The sequence below is a fragment of the Belonocnema kinseyi genome, chromosome 8 (genome assembly GCF_010883055.1).
Source record: "Belonocnema kinseyi isolate 2016_QV_RU_SX_M_011 chromosome 8, B_treatae_v1, whole genome shotgun sequence".
NCBI classification, from domain to species: Eukaryota; Metazoa; Arthropoda; class Insecta; order Hymenoptera; family Cynipidae; genus Belonocnema; species Belonocnema kinseyi.
The window spans coordinates 140792807-140811164 of NC_046664.1; the positions used below are offsets into that span (position 1 = coordinate 140792807).

Below are 18358 nucleotides of genomic sequence, written 5' to 3' on the forward strand. Positions count from 1 at the left end.
AATCCGCTTCCATGAGAAAATCCGTACAAAATCCGTTTCAAATCTCCCTCAAGCTGGAAAATCCGTAAAAAACGGATAAATCCGCTCGTCTGGCAGCACTGCACCAAACTATGAAAATCTCGAGATTGTCCTTGGGACGCTCTTAGGACGTCCCATAGTAGTGGCACTCCCATGTATCGTTTTGAAGACATTACGTTTTACTGTTCGGGGGCAACGCTAGATGGCGCTGAGTCAGTAAAATCAATGCGCATGTGCAACCACAATATTTTCAATCATTTTTACATCTCGAAAATAAACATTAGTCGAAGTGTCAAATTGAATTTTTTATTATATAATACTGTCTGAAAGTTGTATTGTGTATATTGGTATAAGTACCGTGTTTGCTATTACATGCTGATTTAAGAAAATGTGTTAATTGGTAAGTATTGATTAAAAAAAGAAAGTACTATTTGCTTGATTAGAGCAGATTAGGTTTTTGTTTGCATATTTTGAGACACTAAAAAATAACTTACAGGTGATATAAATACGGATATAAATATAAGTCAATTTGAAAAATTAAGAAGTTTAATATTTAATATTAACGAGAATTTGGAATGTACCATAAGTCCTTAAAACCATATATGGGAGTTTCACTACTATGGGACGTCCTATGACAGGCCAATCAACCTGTTTAAGACGTCCAATGTCCTAAAGACGACCTCAAGACGTCTTAAAGACATGGGCGTCCGCGGGACATCTTTCTAACTGACATTAGACTTTTAAAGAGCATCCCTAGGATAACCTAAAGGCATGCTATAAAAGACGTCTTAGGGATGTCCCAAAGACGTCTCTAGGACATCCTTAATTTTTTTATCCACTGGGTATTGGGAATTTGGAGGTTCGTAAAAGGCACTTGACTCTCGTGTGTGCTGTAACTGGTCCTAAACGGGTTTTATCCGGCGATCGAAAACATGAATTAAATATTTTTAGACCAAAAGAAGTTTCTAACTGGTCCCTAACCGGCTTCTAAACGCCACTTGGCACTTGTGTTGTAGTCGGTCCAAACCTGGTGCTATTCGGTGATCGAAAACAGAAATCAAATATTATCAAAGGCCGAAGTTAATTTTTTATTTGGTTCCTAACTGGCTTCGAAAACGGTCTTAACCGGATGCTATACGTCGAATGGAAACAGAAATAAAATATCATTAAAGACCGAAGTTAGTTTCTAACTGATCTATAATCGGCCCATAAAAGGTACCTGATACTCCCTGGTGGACCGAAGGAACCAAAAAGAGCTTCGAAAAAGTACCCTTAAGGACCCCAATGAGTCCCCTTTTGGTTCCTTCTTAAAAAACTCAACAAAAAAAAACAATATCAACTTTTAAATGGTTGAAATTCGGATTCTACTTAAAAATTTTCATTAGAAACTCATGGAGTAATCGCAATACGTTTTCTTGCAGCGCTTACAACTTTAAAAAATAAAATACCTGTCATGTACATGGGCCGAAGGCGGCTTGAAGTGCATCTACTTTTAGTAGCAGTTGATAGACTTTATCCGTCGGTAACTAAGAATTTTGGCTGGGTGCTAGCGACATACAGTGGAAACCTGAGAAAACAAGGCTACGACGCCAAATTTTCTCAAATTTAAAAATAAATTCATCTTTATTTTCACAATTCAAAATAAAAAAATATTTCCATTTTTAAACTTGTAAATCAAATTATTGTAAAGAAACGTTCAAAATACAAAATAATTTGAAATTACAAATTTTTTATTCGAAAAATGTTCCAAAAAGTTGGACATTCCAAGCTCGACCAACAAAAATTTTGAATTGAAAAATTGATTAATTTCTTCAATTCTTAATGGTTTCAAATTTTGAACTGACACGGTAAGCGCTAAGTTCTCAATTTTTCCCTATTATCAGTTTAAATTTTGCAATTAAAATGTTTGAATTTCGAAAAGTATAATTTACATTTTATTTTGATAATTAGTCCTAATAATATTTTTACATAATAATAATAATAATAATTCTTTTTCAATAGTATTATAAAAAATTGTACTCACTGATTAAATTAAATTAAATGTAAAAAAAAACTGAATTGAAATTGTTGCCGTACATTTGGACAAAAATGGTATACAATAAATATGTATGGAGAACGAAATCTGTTCTAGACTCAAATATATTTTTCACTTAAATCTATCCTTTAAATTTTAATTACAAAATTAATTTTCATTCTCTCACCTTCTATTTAAATTGAAATTAAATTTGTATAGTTCAAGTAAACGCGAACTTGAGTTGTGGAGTTTAACAATTTTCCATAAAAATGTTTCTTATTCTTATTATTTCATTCAAGAGATAATTAAATGTGTCATATTTTGAAACAAAAATACTTTTATTGTCTATAATTATGATAAAACTTGCAGTAATGGCTTTTAAGCCCGGCGAGAGGTATAATGACCGTGAAGGGCTAGGAACCAGTCGAACAACAAGCTTTATTAGGGCCTGTTGGACCTAGTGCCTAGACTGCCACTGGCAGCCTTTGCAGCCAAAGACTGCCTTCTAGTGAGCCCTGCTGTAGAGTATCCTTTCCGTTCACTCGGTCCGCTAGGAGCAGGGTGACCAGACGTCCTTCTTTGGAAGGACATGTCCTTCTTTTTTGATGTTTGTCCTTCTGTCCTTCTTTTTTGTCTGATGTCCTTCTTTTTCAAGATATTCGCGATATTTGCATTTTTTATTGCGCGGACCTAAATTTTCTTCACAACTTCTACCAGCGAAGCCTTAGCTCGAGAGGAATAAAATTCGTCGCTTGACCAATGACAAATTTACTTATATTAACCTCATTGTTCACTACGTTTGTGTTTGCGCAGCACTTCTCTCTAGGAATTGTGCTCGTTGAAACTGCGATGGGGGTCCACCGTGTCGAAAGCTGAAAAACGAATAGTCCTCTTTTTTAACGTTCGTCGATGGAAAAAGAAGTCCGTTAGATTTTCGACTGCGAAACGGCCCGGAGTCCTACTACTGATCGTATAAAAAGCCATAGCTTGCTATATATTCGGTTTGTGTTACCCGTTCCCGTTCTTCACTTTACTATTCCAATGACTGCAAAGGGGAAAGTGTTCCTATGTCTCTGTCACTGTACAAATCTAACGTAAGTACCATTGCAAGGTTATGTTTAATTAAATTTTTTAAGTTTTATTTTGAGTTTCTTAGTCTCGTAAATAATAATCTGTCGCTGTGAGTTTCATTTTTTATATTTATTATTCACAGGTTATAATCACAGGATAAACACTTTTAATTTTCAAATAACGCACCAAATTGGGCTAGGGGTAGAAAAGAATTAATGGTGGGAGGTGGTAAGGAGTGGGGTGTCCTGCTTTTCTTACCCAGTCATCTGGTCACCCTGGCTAGGGGTGATATCCAAAAGCATTCAGAAAAATATTGTCGGAGCTAGTTACAGGAAGGGATTTAATTTAAGAGATAACTTCTACTGTTGTGGAGATTCAAAACGGGAGGACGAATACAGGATCCAGAGATATTCATTATTTCTCGTGTTACCGCTGAATGCATGCAATTTTTCAATACTTTTTAATGCAACCCTTCTTCAACCCTGCATCAATTGATGCAAGCTGCTATACTTATTTCAGTGAGAGGGGGGGGGGGGGGGGGGGGGGGGGGGGAGTAGTGTCTATTTCAATTACCTAAATGTGATGCAGGTATAGGCTGAAGCATACATACCAGAAAAAGACCACACGTTGTTTGAAGCTGGTCTTAAAATTGTATTAAATTGTATTCTTTTCTTTGTATTGTATTGTATTTCTTTCACGAGCGCCTTCTAAATATATTTTCTGGGTAAAATAATCTGTATCTCTCTCAAAGCTTTTGATCAATATTATCAAAAAGAATAAGTTTACCAAATTGTTAGAAAATTCAATGAATATTCGCAAAGATATTATAACGGGAAGCAAAAGTGACCTTTATAGTGAGAAATAATTGGAGACGATCTTTCGCACACCTTCACCCCCAAATCCATCGACATAAAGCACTAGACCGCTGGCTACGGCTGTTGGAAGTAGACCCGGGAATAGAAAGAGAGAAAAATCGAGAGTGGGCCTGTCCTTGTCTAAGGATGGTGATTGGTTCTACTCACCTTCCATCTGCTTTTATTAGAACATGATCAACTGACCAATCACCAATCTTCATCCTTAGAAAAGACAGGTCTACTTTCTCAATTTGTCATCTCCTATTCCCTGGACCACTTTCGAAAGCCGTAGCCAGCCGTCCAGTACTACATGTCGATGCCCAAACTTTAGCCAATGCATCCGTTTTCGCGCATGCGCACCGTGTGCAACTATCAGTCCAACACAGTTGAGCGCAGTCCAACTTTCAGCTCGAAATTAGCTGTATGCTCCATTCTTAATAAATTATTTAATTACTGACGTATACCAACTTTAGATAGTTCAATTTTTATTTATCCCTAAATAAAAGTTTTATTCAATAAAAACGTACTAATGAGATTTACAGAGAATCTTTTAAGGAATAAAATAAACCCTACAGCATTATGGTTAAATAACAGTTGCAACTTTTACCTACAGTGAAAGAAAAAACATTAAACCCTAAAAACTATTGTTAAATAAACAATGAAAATAATGAAATATTTATTCGATAATGTTCACCTTGAGGTCTTTTCTAAAACTAGTTATACTTGGTATTAAAATATTTTGCTCGATTTCATAAATAATTTTTAACAACTTTTATTTCTTAGCTTGAAATAACTTTAATGCATGATTAATTTAAAAACAAGTATAATGAAAATTCTCTTTTCCTCTTAAATGGAAATGAATATAAATGAAAATTAATAAATTAAAATAATTATGACGAAAAGCAAATTTTTCAATTAATTTGTCCGATTTAATTAAATTTGTTTGCAATGTATAATTTTCGTTCATTTTTTCAAACTTAAACACTATTTAAACTACAATTTTTACAAAATTCTGCAAAAATAAAAAAAAATTATCCAATAATCTTCCAGAAAATAACTTTAAATCTTCCCAGCATTGTAGAGAATTTTGTTTGACTCTCTCAAAACCTTTCCAAATTCATCAAAAGCTTCTTTTTCTTTACAAAATTGTAAAAATCTACATTTTTTCAGAATTTCTATAATTTTCATATTAACCATTTTTTGGAATCTTTTTAAGATATTTAAATATCCTAAATGTTTTTCCTTTTTAAAAGTTTCAAAAAATTCTTTTTCTTAAATCTTTTGGAAATGCTTTGAAATCTTTAAGAACATTATCCTAAAGTTAATTTTTCAAAATAAAAAATAATTAAACATTTTTCTGGGAATCTAAAGAAAATTTCCTTTCAATGTGGGGAATGCAATTATGTAAGATTTAAAATTTCCGTTTACTCTTTTTTCTGAATTTTGTGTTTAGTCACGTAGGGTTATTGTAAGTAAAGTGTGATGTATTTATTATATAAAATTGTAGCCATTCAAAATTAAATAAATTTTTTTATGTCTGAAGAAAATTTTTTTCATTATCCTAAAACCTTGCGTAATTTTAATAGAAAAAAATTTTTAAATCAAAACTTCATCCTCAAAAAGATTCATTCTATTACATTAGTCATCGAAAACTGCAAATTAATGTATATATTCAGTAAATATTATTCATTAAAATACATCATTTAAACATTTTAAACAAAAATGAACACTTATTGATTATTATTTTCTGTAGATTTGATTAAAATAATTAGAGTTAATAATTCAAAATCTAAATACCCTCATAAGCAATAGTATGATTTTTTATATTTTGTTGAAAATTTGTATTCTAAAAAAGAAATTAATTTTCTTGCTTAAAAATTTCACTTTTTTTGTTGTTCAAACATTTAGGAATTTAAGAAAAATCTTATTTTATAGCAAATCTTTCTTCTTTTTTTGTTAAAAATGCAACTGTTTGGATTGAAAACACATCTATTTTGGTGGATGATTCAAGTATGTTATCGAAAATTCAGCATTTTTAGTTAAATTTAAATATGTTTCATTTAAATTAACAAATATTTTTTGCTAAAAACATCAACTCTTACATTTGTTGTTCAAAATTTATCTTTTTCAGTTGAAAATTAAATTCTTTTCTTGAAAGTGAAAAAGAGCTCGATGGTATTAATTGTTAGATCAACTATCTAACTTTTTGTAATACAATGGATAAAGATTTAGAACTTCAGGGTGTGATATTGTGTTGATTTTTATCAATAATTAACAACTGATTAGGATTGTCATGAGTTTGACATCATATGAGAAAAGAGAAGTAATTCTGAGCTGGGAGCCACGCGCACACTGTTACTTAGACTTAAGGCAAAGAGTAGGGAGTGAAGGTGTGCGGAAGATCGGCTCGTTAAATACCCATATAGCTGCCATATAGATTATAGCCCTAACCACGAAGTACTACAAGGAGACCGCACACCATGTATTTCGACTGGCGCCAGGTCGCGATCGCCTGTTCTCGGAGTTTTATGCGTTCCCAGATCAGAGCGCCCCTTCAAGGAAAATATAAAATTAGAAATTGTCGTCTGCTATAGAATATCGAGTGTGCTTATATCATGGTCGTATAATGGTGTATTTACACGCCTGTCGACTAGTCGTCAGCCAGCAGAAAAATCATAAGAGCGAAAGAGATAGAGGGTATTTTTCTTTTAATTTTCCGCTCTCTGTCTCTTTCACTCTTATGACTTTTCGGCTGGCTGGCGACCAGTAAACAGGCGTGTAAATACACCGTAAACAAGTCCAGAATATCCAGTGGGGGGAGGGGGTGACTCGCGATGTGATGGAACCGCTGATTTTCAAAGTGACCACCGATTGTGGAGCGCGATGATCGGAGGGTATGTGGCTTATTTACATCCACATAACCTCTGTCAATATCGATTAAGATCACGTTAAAATCGTGAACAATCTATGAAAAAAGATAATAAAAAATCCCGATAAATGTTTTAAAAGAAGAAAATATGACTAACAATTATAAGTAATCTCCAGTTCAGCACATCGCTAGTGAAAGTTTCGCGAAACTGTTTAAATGTGAGCTTCATTACGAAATATTTATTTGCACGATTATTCTGCTAATTAAATTATAATTAAAATACTAAGAGTTACTGTAAATAAGATTAAAAATCGTTTAAAAAAGTTAGATAATTCATATCTTTAAAACGTGCAACTAATAAAAATTAAGCTTCATTAAAAATATATATTTCGAATTGTTATATTATATTCAATTCGTTCATTTAAAGACTAATAATTTTGGGCGTTTTAAATTCATGACATTCCAATTTTGGAATTCGTAACAAAAGTTGGATAATTCATTTCTTAATAATTGAGTTTTATTAAACAATAATTGTCTGCAATTATTATGCTTCATTCAATTTTAATTAAAATACAAAAAATGCAGCGCGTTTTTGTATTGATAACGGAATTCCACTTTTTTAATTGTAAATAAGTCTAATAGTCCTAACAAAAGTTATAGATAATTCATGTGTTAAAAATTTATCTTCATTAAATATTTATGTCTAATTATTTTTCTACATAAAATTATAATTAAATCACGAAAAATCTAACGTTTTCGTAAATTCATAATGACATTTGATTTTTTCAATTATAAGTAGGTGTGAAAGTCGTTCATTAAAAATTTCAAATACAAAAATATGCAACGAAAAAATCGTAACGTCTAAAGTCCTTAGGTACTTTTTGAACGGTCCCATTCGAAATGATTTTAGGGCGAAAAAATAGGAAATAATATTTAGGAACGTTTATTAGAGATGAGTTGGGAAATTGCTCATGTAATGGAATAAGAGACTCCGTCAAAATCTGACTGCTAAAAGCGCCCTCCTGGTTTGTGGGTCAACTCCTCGGAATTACTTTGCAGTTTTCGGAATTTTTCAGACGTTCCGCGTCGGTAATTGCTTAAGTTGGAGAATTTAAAAAACGATTTACCACCGCAGTTACAATTATAGGGGTTACCATAAATGTAAATGATGTACTGCATATTTATTTACCACTCGAATATTAAGTGTTTATTATATAATTATTCTAATGATTCACAATTATTAGTGAGTAGTTATATAATGACAACTAATTATTTATTTTTAAAATTAAAATTTCAAATATTATAGCGTTATATAGCTATTTATATGTTATAAATCATAAATTATGAATGCTATCAAAATTCAAAATTCTGTATAAAATAAAGCAGAGGATAAATCCAATTCGTTCATTTTATAAAGAAATTTGAGATTTCTTTAGAAACAAAAAAAATAGTATATTGTCAATTATAATACCTTAAATTTGTCTCTAAAACGCTAAAATTAAGTAACTATTATAACATATGTTTATCAGTTACAGATTGTATTAATTAATATACAGTTTGTAGCTAAAATACACATATATACGATCGAACGATATACTAAGGAAATTGGAATGTAATTTGGGTTAGACAAATGCGTCAAGGTTTATTTGAAGCAAGGAAAACTTAATGGCATCCCTGAAGATCCTGAGCTCGTTGATAGAAGCGACAGATTTGGTCTTCCGAACTGTCGGCGAGGAACAAAGTATCTGTAACGAACATGCTTGCCGTCCCGGTACTGAATGTCTTCACAACAGAATTATTCTGGGTACAGCACATAGAGTTGAAAATGGAGGAGACCCTCTTCTTAAAATGATCAGGAATCACGAAGAAGTGGGCAAAGGAGCATTTCTATACAAAGCAGCGGAGGAGGCTTCTAAAACAGTCGGACTTGACTTCATTATTAGGGGTGAGCAAAATGCATCAAATCTAATCTATCTGGAGTACTCACTCCTGAAAGCCCGGATTAAGAAACCACAAGAGAAAAACTTTCGTGAACAGCTCCTCGATGAGAGGATGCACGGTATCTTCTACAGAAATGTGAAGGATCAGTCAATGTCTTGTGAGCTAACCTTTGATTTCCTTAAATCGCCCGGATTGAAGTCTGGTACAGAGGGTTTCATTTTTGCATGCCAAGACGGTGTCATTTCCACCTTAACATACCGTCGCCACATTTTGAGCCAAGACATTCCCGATTAATTTTAGTACAATTAAATTATAATGCGACTATATACGAGGATTCTGCACCGTGAGAGGGTACCCACGCGAATCCGTGTACAAATAGAAGTTATTAAAGTAGAAATGATTATCGTGGTATTTTATTGAACTTTATTTCCAAATAAAATAATTGCAAGCAAAGTAGTGATTCGCGCGCGGGGCGCGCATATGAGCTTTTATTTTGGTTGAAAATTCGTCTTTTTGGTAGATAGTTCATCTTTTTGATTGACAATTAATCTTTTTAGTTAAAAATTAAAATGCTATTTCCTGGAAAATTCATGTATTTTGTTAACAATTCGCCTTGTTGGTCGATAAAATGATTTATTTAACTGAAAATGCAACTAAACGCAGTTGATAATGAAGCTATTTTGTTGAAAGTTAAAGAAAAAAAAAAACGAATCCAGTTGAATATTCCTTCAATTCAGTTGAAAATTCATCTCGTTGATTAAAAATTTGACTATTTGGTGGAAAATGATTTTTTTAACTGAAAATGAAACTATTTCATTTTTGGTTTAAAATTTATATTTTTCATTTGAAATGTAACTATTTGTATAAAAATTGTCTTTTCTGAGTTGAACATTCCTGTATTTTATTGAAAATTCGTCTTCTTTGTACTCTCTAAATCTGAATCAGTATACTAGCGTATATACACTGCTAAAACAGTGAAATGTAGCTGCTGATCAGTGAAATTTCACTGAATAACAACTAAATTTCGCTACTTTTCCAGCGAATATACGCTTCTAGTTCCTTATTTTATTGTTTCTGTAAACCTTTCGTGGTGTAGGCGTGACTCACTGAGCGTGGAAGCGAATAATGTGAGGAAATGGGTGTAGATCTTTAAGAGTTAAGATTGATCTATAATAATTCTCGATTTTTACATTCTCGTCAGAGAAGGTATTAAATTTATGTAAAATTGGTTCCCCCAGTTTTTGTCAAATGTCCACGTTTTAAGACCCCCTGAGTCCGAAAAACAGATTTTTACGATTGTGTTTGACGCATAATTAACAATTAAGTTTCTTTTACGCATGTCAAATATAATTTAAAATACTGTTACGTACACGTCTCGCTTGAATAAATACAATTTTGTATGCCAGATCTTGAATTTTTCTTAATTTCATTATGCATATTAATGTTGCATTTGTCTACAACTTGAAGTAAAAAACGAGATAAATGAAGTGCTGTAGAAAATTCGGATCAAATTTAGATAGAAGAATTTCATTCTACCTTCATCGCGAAATACCCTAAAAATGCATTTTTTAAGTTTCATTAATATTTAAAAAATATGAAAAATACATTGTTGGATGAATTCACATTTTAATGATGAGAATAATAACTGGCAAATTCTAAACAATTGTATGTTGATTAAAAAATTTCCATTCATTTCTATTGAATTTATCGGAAAGTTCTTCCTTTGAAAAGAACAACTTTTGTAAATCATAATAAACGTGTTAAGAAAATTCGAAAAGAACAGATATAAATATTGACGTTTACCCTCATCATGGAATACTCATCCCCAGTAATCTACCAAGAGTCCTAGACTCCTAGAGCAGTGGTCGGCAAACTTTTTGCTTAATTTCCAGGTATGGTCAGGTTCCACCCGACTTAATTTTTTCTACTACTTTTTGGTCCATTTATGTACCTTAGTGTGAGTGAGCTTACAGTGAGTGAGTCCACAGAAATGACAAAGTAAGGAAATTTTTAAACTTTTAATTTTTCAACTAGCCATTTGAAAATAGCATTATCAGCATCTACGACTTTTTCCGATTCCAATGATATATTACTTGCCTACAAAAGTTAAATATTTGAAAGAGTTTAATATCAAGAAACATCAGTAATATATCATTGGAATCGGAAAAATTCGCAGATGCTGATAATGCTATTTTCAAATCGCTCGGTAAAAAATTAAAAGTTAAAAAATTTCCTTACTTTGACATCCCTGTGGACAAAAGACCCTTGCTGGAGTAAGTTCACTCACACTAAGGTACATAAATAGACCGGAAAGTAGTAGAAAAAATTAAGTCGAGTGGAGCCTGACCATACCTGAAAAATGAGTAAAAAGTTTGCCGACCACTGTCCTAGAGACTTCCCGCCTATATTTTTACTTTTTACAACCTCAGGCCTGACTGTTTCAAAGGATAGTTTCCCGAACGATGAATGGACTAGCTGCATTAGAGATTAGAGTCCCAAATATTTTCTACGCCACAGGCGTAAACTTGTCACATCTTACAAGGGGTCGTCCCACCGTGCTCCAGATGCGCTAGCGACTATTTACTTGCAAACTACCGATGTGCATTACGCCATCGGCATATTACAAATTTAGGATGGTTAATATTTCTTAATGAAGCTTTACATTCTTGATATAATAATTACCATATGATTTTATTAAAAATAGTTAAAGATCTAGCACGTCAAAGTATGTCCATTCAAAAATGTGCACTAACTTATATAAGTTCAATTGATTTTGACTTAAATTGACATTAGTAAAAGCTGACATTATTAAAACTTAAAATGACATTCTTAAAAGAACGGTTAAATGCGATAGAAATCGGAAAAATTTCACAGGTTTCACAAAGAATCGCGTAGATTTAAAAGATTTGATCAAGTCTTCTATTATTCGACAATTAAGATTTCAAAGATTTCTGGTCGATTTAAAAGAATGCATAAAGACTTCAATTATTTTAAAAAGATTTCATGAAGGTTGTATTAATTTAACAAATATCACCGAAGATTTCAAAAGTATTTCAAATAATTTGCAAAGACTTTTAAACAATTCACAAAAATTTCAATGATTTCCCAAACTATTCAATGATTTCAAAGATTTCGCCGAGATTTCAGATAGATTTAAAATATTTCAGATACCTTCCAAATATTTCACAATGACTTTTAGAGAATTTACCAGTATTTCATAAAGAATTAAATGATTTCCCCAAGATTTCAAATATTTCAGAAAGATTTCAGATAGATTTCAAAGATTGAACCAAAGAATTCAATAATTGCCTAATGATTTTGCAAAGATTTTGAGAGAATTCACTAAGATTTTAGAAAGATTTCACAAAATTTTTAATGATTTCCCAATGACTTTAAAGATTTCACAAAGCTTACACATATTCCGCAAAGATTTAAAATAGATTTCAAAGATTGAACAAATAATTCCAATGACGTCATAATGATTTTACAAAGATTTCAAACATTTCGGAAAGATTTAGGATATGTTTAGAAGATTTCACAGATATTTCCATTATTTTACAAAGACTTCTATTTTTTACGAAAGTTTTCAGAATTCTCAAAGATTTTAAACATTTTGAATAGATTTAAAAAAGTTATTTCGCCAAAATTTCACGAAGAATCTACAAAGGTTGCAATAATATCTCAAAGATCTTATGAAGACTTTACAAAAATTTCAAATATTTCACAAAGGTTTCGGATAAATATAAAATAATTCGGAAAGGCTTCTATTATTCCACATAGATTCCAGATAGGTTTTTAAGATTAAACAAAGCAAGAAAGAATTGAAAGGTTTCTATATCCTACGATCGAATGAGTTTAAGCAGTTTATTTACGAGTAGGCAAATCAAGACTTTGGCCCTCCCTGGTCGATTTCTATGGGAGGCATTGGCCCCCGTGCCCCCTTGGCAAGGCTCCACCGCCTCTGATGGACATAGGAATAGGAGGGGACTAGCCACATGCTACCGAACTTGGCGCGGGGATTGATCCTAAGTTACAAGGTGGAGTGGACCATGTTGGTTTGCAAAAGCAATAGAGGTTTAGCAATCCAAGATCTAGGTAGAACAGCCCGCTCGTTATTTAGATCCGACAACGACATGCCTATTCTGCTGTGATTTGGAAGAACACCGTTAACTGCAAATCGGTTAAAGTCACCTGAAGCAATTAACGGTAGACGGCTCAAGGGACTTATCCAAAATGCAGTTAACGGTGTTCTTCCAAATCAAGGCAGTATTTCTCTCCTATTCGTATGTACATAGCAAATACTAAGATTTTTATTTTTTTTACGATATTGACTAAGTTCTAATTGAATTTGCTTGAAATTTAAGAAAAATACATATATCAAACGATTTTTGTATCAGAATTTCTGAAAAAGAAATGACCAACTTCAATTTTTTAAATTAGACTAATTCAGAGTGATCGAAATTGAATAATGTAATTGAAAAATAATGGTTCATTTGAAGCGATTACAATTTTACAATTAAAAATTTGTCAAAGTTAAAGCTTTAATATTTAATGAAATATTAGTAATTATGAACCACTTAATTAACTATAAATATAATATCACGTTTGAAATCTTAGGTAAAAATCTTTTCAAATTAGTATTAATAATTTATCGTATCGGTATTCAGAAAAAGTTCTACGAAAAATAATATTTATATCAATTATTATTAAACTTTTGACAAAAAATAAAAATGGTAACTACTAATTCAGATTTTCTTTCAGTTGAACCGAAAGAAGTAGAATTTTAGTCTACGATTCTAATTGAAAAAAAAAATAATATATATATATATATAAGCAATGAAAATTATGTAAAATATTAATAATATTGATATTGAATAGCTCCTAATATAGAATCTATTGAATTGAAGATCATATTCTAATTATTATTATATAAACTCCTTATCTTTAAAAACACAATAATGAATTAAATTCAAATAACATGGATCAAAATAATTAGGTACAATTATTCACAGTATTAATTATAAATTAATTCATAATTATAGAATTCTAAGAACTGGAGGTAATAAATAAAAAATTATCTTTATTATTATAACATTTTCTAGTTGAAAAAACCATTAAAGCCAAAGCTAAGTTAAATAATTAAGTTTAAAGGAGTAGTTTTGATACATTTTTCTTAATTTATTATTTTACTATGTATAATTGTTACCAACTCCGATCTTCTCTACCGACTTTATCAAATTGTACCATGTTTTATCAAGTGAGTAGCAGGTAAGCATAAACATAGGAAACAAGGGACTAGGCATACCATTGCGGGGGTGATGCAATGAGGGGGGAAGACCGCCACCTTTTGATGTCCCGCAACAAACATGGCAGCGCCCACATGTTTATATTTTCATGCACAGTTTGCGGAAAAAATGCTCGTGCGCATAATCAAATGGCACATCGTAAATGGCGGCTCTCCCCACTCATGGAATTCTCCCCCTCCCGTGGATTCAACCCCGCTGGCCCAAGTTAGGATGGCATGCCTAGTCACATGTTTCCTATGTCCATACGGCAAACAGGGCGCGCTTTTGGACCTTTAATTTTAGTTCCCGGAAGGCTAAGGCAAACAGGGCGCGCTGCGGTAAGTCGTTCGAAATCAAATACACGGCATAAGCAATCTCCCACCTCATCTCTGCGTTTATGAAGAAATTTAAGGACAATTAAGTATTTCTTATTTAAAGCGAAAATGTCAAAGAATTGTTTGGTAAATACCTGATTAATTTACAGAATTTTAGAGTTAAATCTTTCATTTTCGAAACTTGCAAAGAACTTACGAATGTATTAAATTACGAATACTCGTTGGAAGCTAACTTTTCTTCTTAATGGCTATTTAAGGAGTAATACATGAAAAATAAGCATTTTCTTTATATATTATGTTTTATTGTAATATCACTCAACATTGAAATTACAAACTGACTTACTGCATTACAATACTAGAAAACATCATGTTTTTGATAATATTAAATTTATGCTTTTTAAACCTGAGAAAAATTAGGAAATATTTTTTCATCCTATAAAAAAATGAGATAAGAATTTTAAAGCCAAAACCTTTCTGTTTTCATTAATTCCCTAATGTTGCCAATTTCCTCTTTACACTAGATCACTTTTTGAGTTTCTGGTTCTCTTGGTAAGCGAATTGCCTCATCCTGAGTGGAATATGATATTATAAAGCGTAAGATAATAACTCAGAAGCATGTTTCTTGCATTGAAAAGTGAATAAATAATTCTCCAAAACTTCGTCAAGTTTGAAATCAAAGACAGCAATGCTCAGTGCGTGCTTGCAAATCATCCTTCAACAAAATTAATCAACTTAAAGAAGTGTAAATTTCAACTTTGACACACCAATGCGACCGTGTAAACAACACACTTGTAGGTTAGTTTCGCTCCGACCCTATGCCCTCCGATCGTTGCGCTTTACTCTTGGTGGTAACTTATAGAAACACAGATCATGTTCAAAACGCGAGTCATAGTTCCAATACCCTTACCACCGGAGATTCTAGACCTGTTTATACGACCGTGATTTATATGTTAAGTTTGGTTATGTCAAGGGGGTGACACGATTTTCGCTTTTGCATTAGAGGCGCGAGTCAGTTTTGTGAAGAGCGGCTAGGCTTGAACATTGGCGCCATCGCTGCGACACTCGGTCGGCCCGTTGTCTGTTATTATTTTGCATGTAAAAACTTGTGAAATGTCATAACTTTATCGTCTTTTTGGAGTATTTTATTCATTTACGTATAAATGTGCAATCAAAATGGGTGAACATCGATGTATAGCTCCTTGATTTTGTTATTTTAATATATTCTTCTTGTTACTGAACTTTTATAACATTGTGATCGTGTGTAAAATTATAGTTTCAATAGTTTTTGAAATTTAAAAAATATTTTAAGAATCTTACCTTCTGTAAGAAAAATGCAAAAGTAACATTAATGACAGTGTTGAATTATCGCTGAGTTTTAATAACAGTATTCAAGTATTAAAGTAAATTAAAATTGTAACATAATTAGTTTTTGCAGTCATAATGGTATGATAAACGGATATTAAAACCAGGGTTTCGAAATTTCAATTTCCAAACTGCCCCGAGCATTGTTCGAAGACTGCTAAAAAAGCCCCCCGCCGTCTAATAAAGGGCGATTTTTGGACAAAGGATTCTGAAATATCTAATAAAAAAGTCAGCCTTCGAACAATGATCAGGGCAGTTTGGAAATTGAGATGGCAAACCCTCTAGTTTTAATTTAGGTTTCTTCTACCATAATGACTGCAAAAGAATCATTATTTTACAATTATAATATAGTTTAATACTTGCATTTATTAATAAATTAATGTAATTGTACATAAATATCGAAAATCTGCAAAAATTAAAAACTGTTATTGATGTTACTTTTACATTTTTTCCTGAAGATAGTAAGTGTCTTAAGATACTTTTAAAACTTCTGAAACTATTAAAATTATGATTTTACATACTATCAAAATAATCGAAAAGTTCGGCAACAAGAATATCTCAAAATTCAATGTATACATAAAACCGTCAGAACCATTCGGTTATTTTAGGTTAAAGGATATTGGTGTAAGAAAATCATAATATTGACCGCCATAACCGTTCAATCATGAGCTAAGACTTCCTTTTTTCAAATTTATTTGATCCTTTAAAAAGTGATTTTCATACACTAAATGTCGCCAGTGTTTCATTTTCTGCCGTCCCACACAAAACTGACTCAGTGCATTTGTATGGCGAGTCACCCCCCTCGTTATGTCAAGCGTCAATTGGTGTCACGCACGCAGTGACAATGCTTGTATAATTATATAAAGAATGCCATTAAAACAAGAGGAGCAATATAAAAACAATAGAACGCAGGTATATTGAGGATTTTGCGTCTAATACCTCTCTCTTTCTGTTCCCTACTACCCGAAGCACAGACCTTACAAAAACAACGCGACATTGTTGTATCACTTATTATGTAGGTTTTTAGCACTTACACTTTGCACAATAATTTTTATCCACTAAACACAAACAGTTTGCAATTGCACAACGGCATTAGTAAGTTATGTTTTTACCGGTTAAAAATGTACATCATATATTCTCGTAGTTCCTATCGCGATTGTGGGCATTTTTCCACCATCTCCGCTATTCGCCGTGAGCCACCGGTTGGAGAGGATAGACGAAACGATATCAGCGCGCGGGGTTGCGAGTAATGAGTAAATATAACTTCGCTTTCAAGCGGCTTTGTAACTCTGAAAAATTATTTAAAAACATACATTAAAAATGTACCAGTTCGTCAAAAATTTGTTTTCTAAATTGCCAAGTTTTTTGGTAAATCGGCTACTAAATTTTAAATTGCAAATTTTACATCAAAATTTTATTATTTTACTTAAGAATTAAAGATTTTCAAAGTCAAGACAATTAAAATAGTGAGATTAAAAGTTCTTATCTCTTTGGAATTTTGATGAAACAAGGCTTTCTATTTTAAAATATAAAGTTTTAAACATTTGAGTTATATTTGCTTGTTTTATATGCAGTCAAATATTGCTACTAATTAATGAAATAATTATTCTTTTTTCTAATTAATTAATTTTTATTCTTATGGTTTGAGAATGAAGTATTTGAGACTGACACTGTATCTGAATAAAATTAAATATTGAATCATTTGGACGCTTACATTTTTTGAACTGTTTCAGAGTCGTCTTGGAAAATTGGTAATTAGTGAGAACTAAATTTTAAAAAACTATGCTTAAAAATGGAAATTTTTTGCTGGAGGATTTATAATTTAAGAAGGTGACAATTGTACTTCAAACAAGCTTGAATATAACTTATTTTTGTTATTGTGTATTTCTTTGAAATAGATTTGTTTTGAATGAATTTTTCAAATTTGTAATCGTATACCTACAAGTTTTTTATTAGAAGTTTTAATCGCTGGTGTTCCCAACTATTAACTCGTTATTAACTTTTAAATCCGCTATGTGGCGACACGAGCGCGGCTCACAGCGAATTGGGCACGGAAACGGCCTGGCGCCATCTGTTACCTAAAAGTGGCAATTTCTTAGGGATGAATTCCCCTTTTTTACATGCGTTTAAAAATAAATAAATTTATGCTGAAAATAAGAGTTTAATTATTAGATAACTGGAGTGCCTGTAGGAAAGCTGATAAAATCTCGAGTTAAGGAAAAAAAACTTTCGCTGGAGTTTATTAAACGGTTTGGCTGAAGTTGCGTTTTGAATTTCTCTTGTTAATGACAGATCTCCTATCAGATTACAAATATCACATAAAGTATTTTAATACTCTTCTTTTTTGAAAAAGAGATATTAAGATATCTGTAAAAATCATTGTGTTAATTAAGTCAGTAATATTATATTTATACGATTTATTATTTTTGTAAACGTAATGCTTGTTGTAAGGTTTTGAGGCTAGAAAGTTTTATTATCCCATAAAATTAATGAAGTATATTTTATTTTGAACTCGAGACCATAGGTATGGTCCTACTTATAGTCTAGCGGATACGTGTGGGATTACCTAAATCTATGACGCAAGTAGGTCAAAGTCAACTGCGTAACAC

At 32.0% G+C, this 18358-nt stretch overlaps 1 protein-coding gene across 2 annotated transcripts in view; it reads right to left on the reverse strand.

Moving 5' to 3' along the window:
* The window catches only part of LOC117177680 (GDP-D-glucose phosphorylase 1), an 83034-nt gene extending 79043 nt beyond the window's left edge, over positions 1–3991 (reverse strand). For both annotated transcript variants that reach the window (XM_033368511.1, XM_033368512.1), the window contains exon 1: positions 3714–3991. The gene's annotated coding sequence lies outside the window, so the exon portion shown is untranslated. The remainder of the gene's footprint in view (positions 1–3713) is intronic.
* Positions 3992–18358: the final 14367 nt, after the last annotated feature.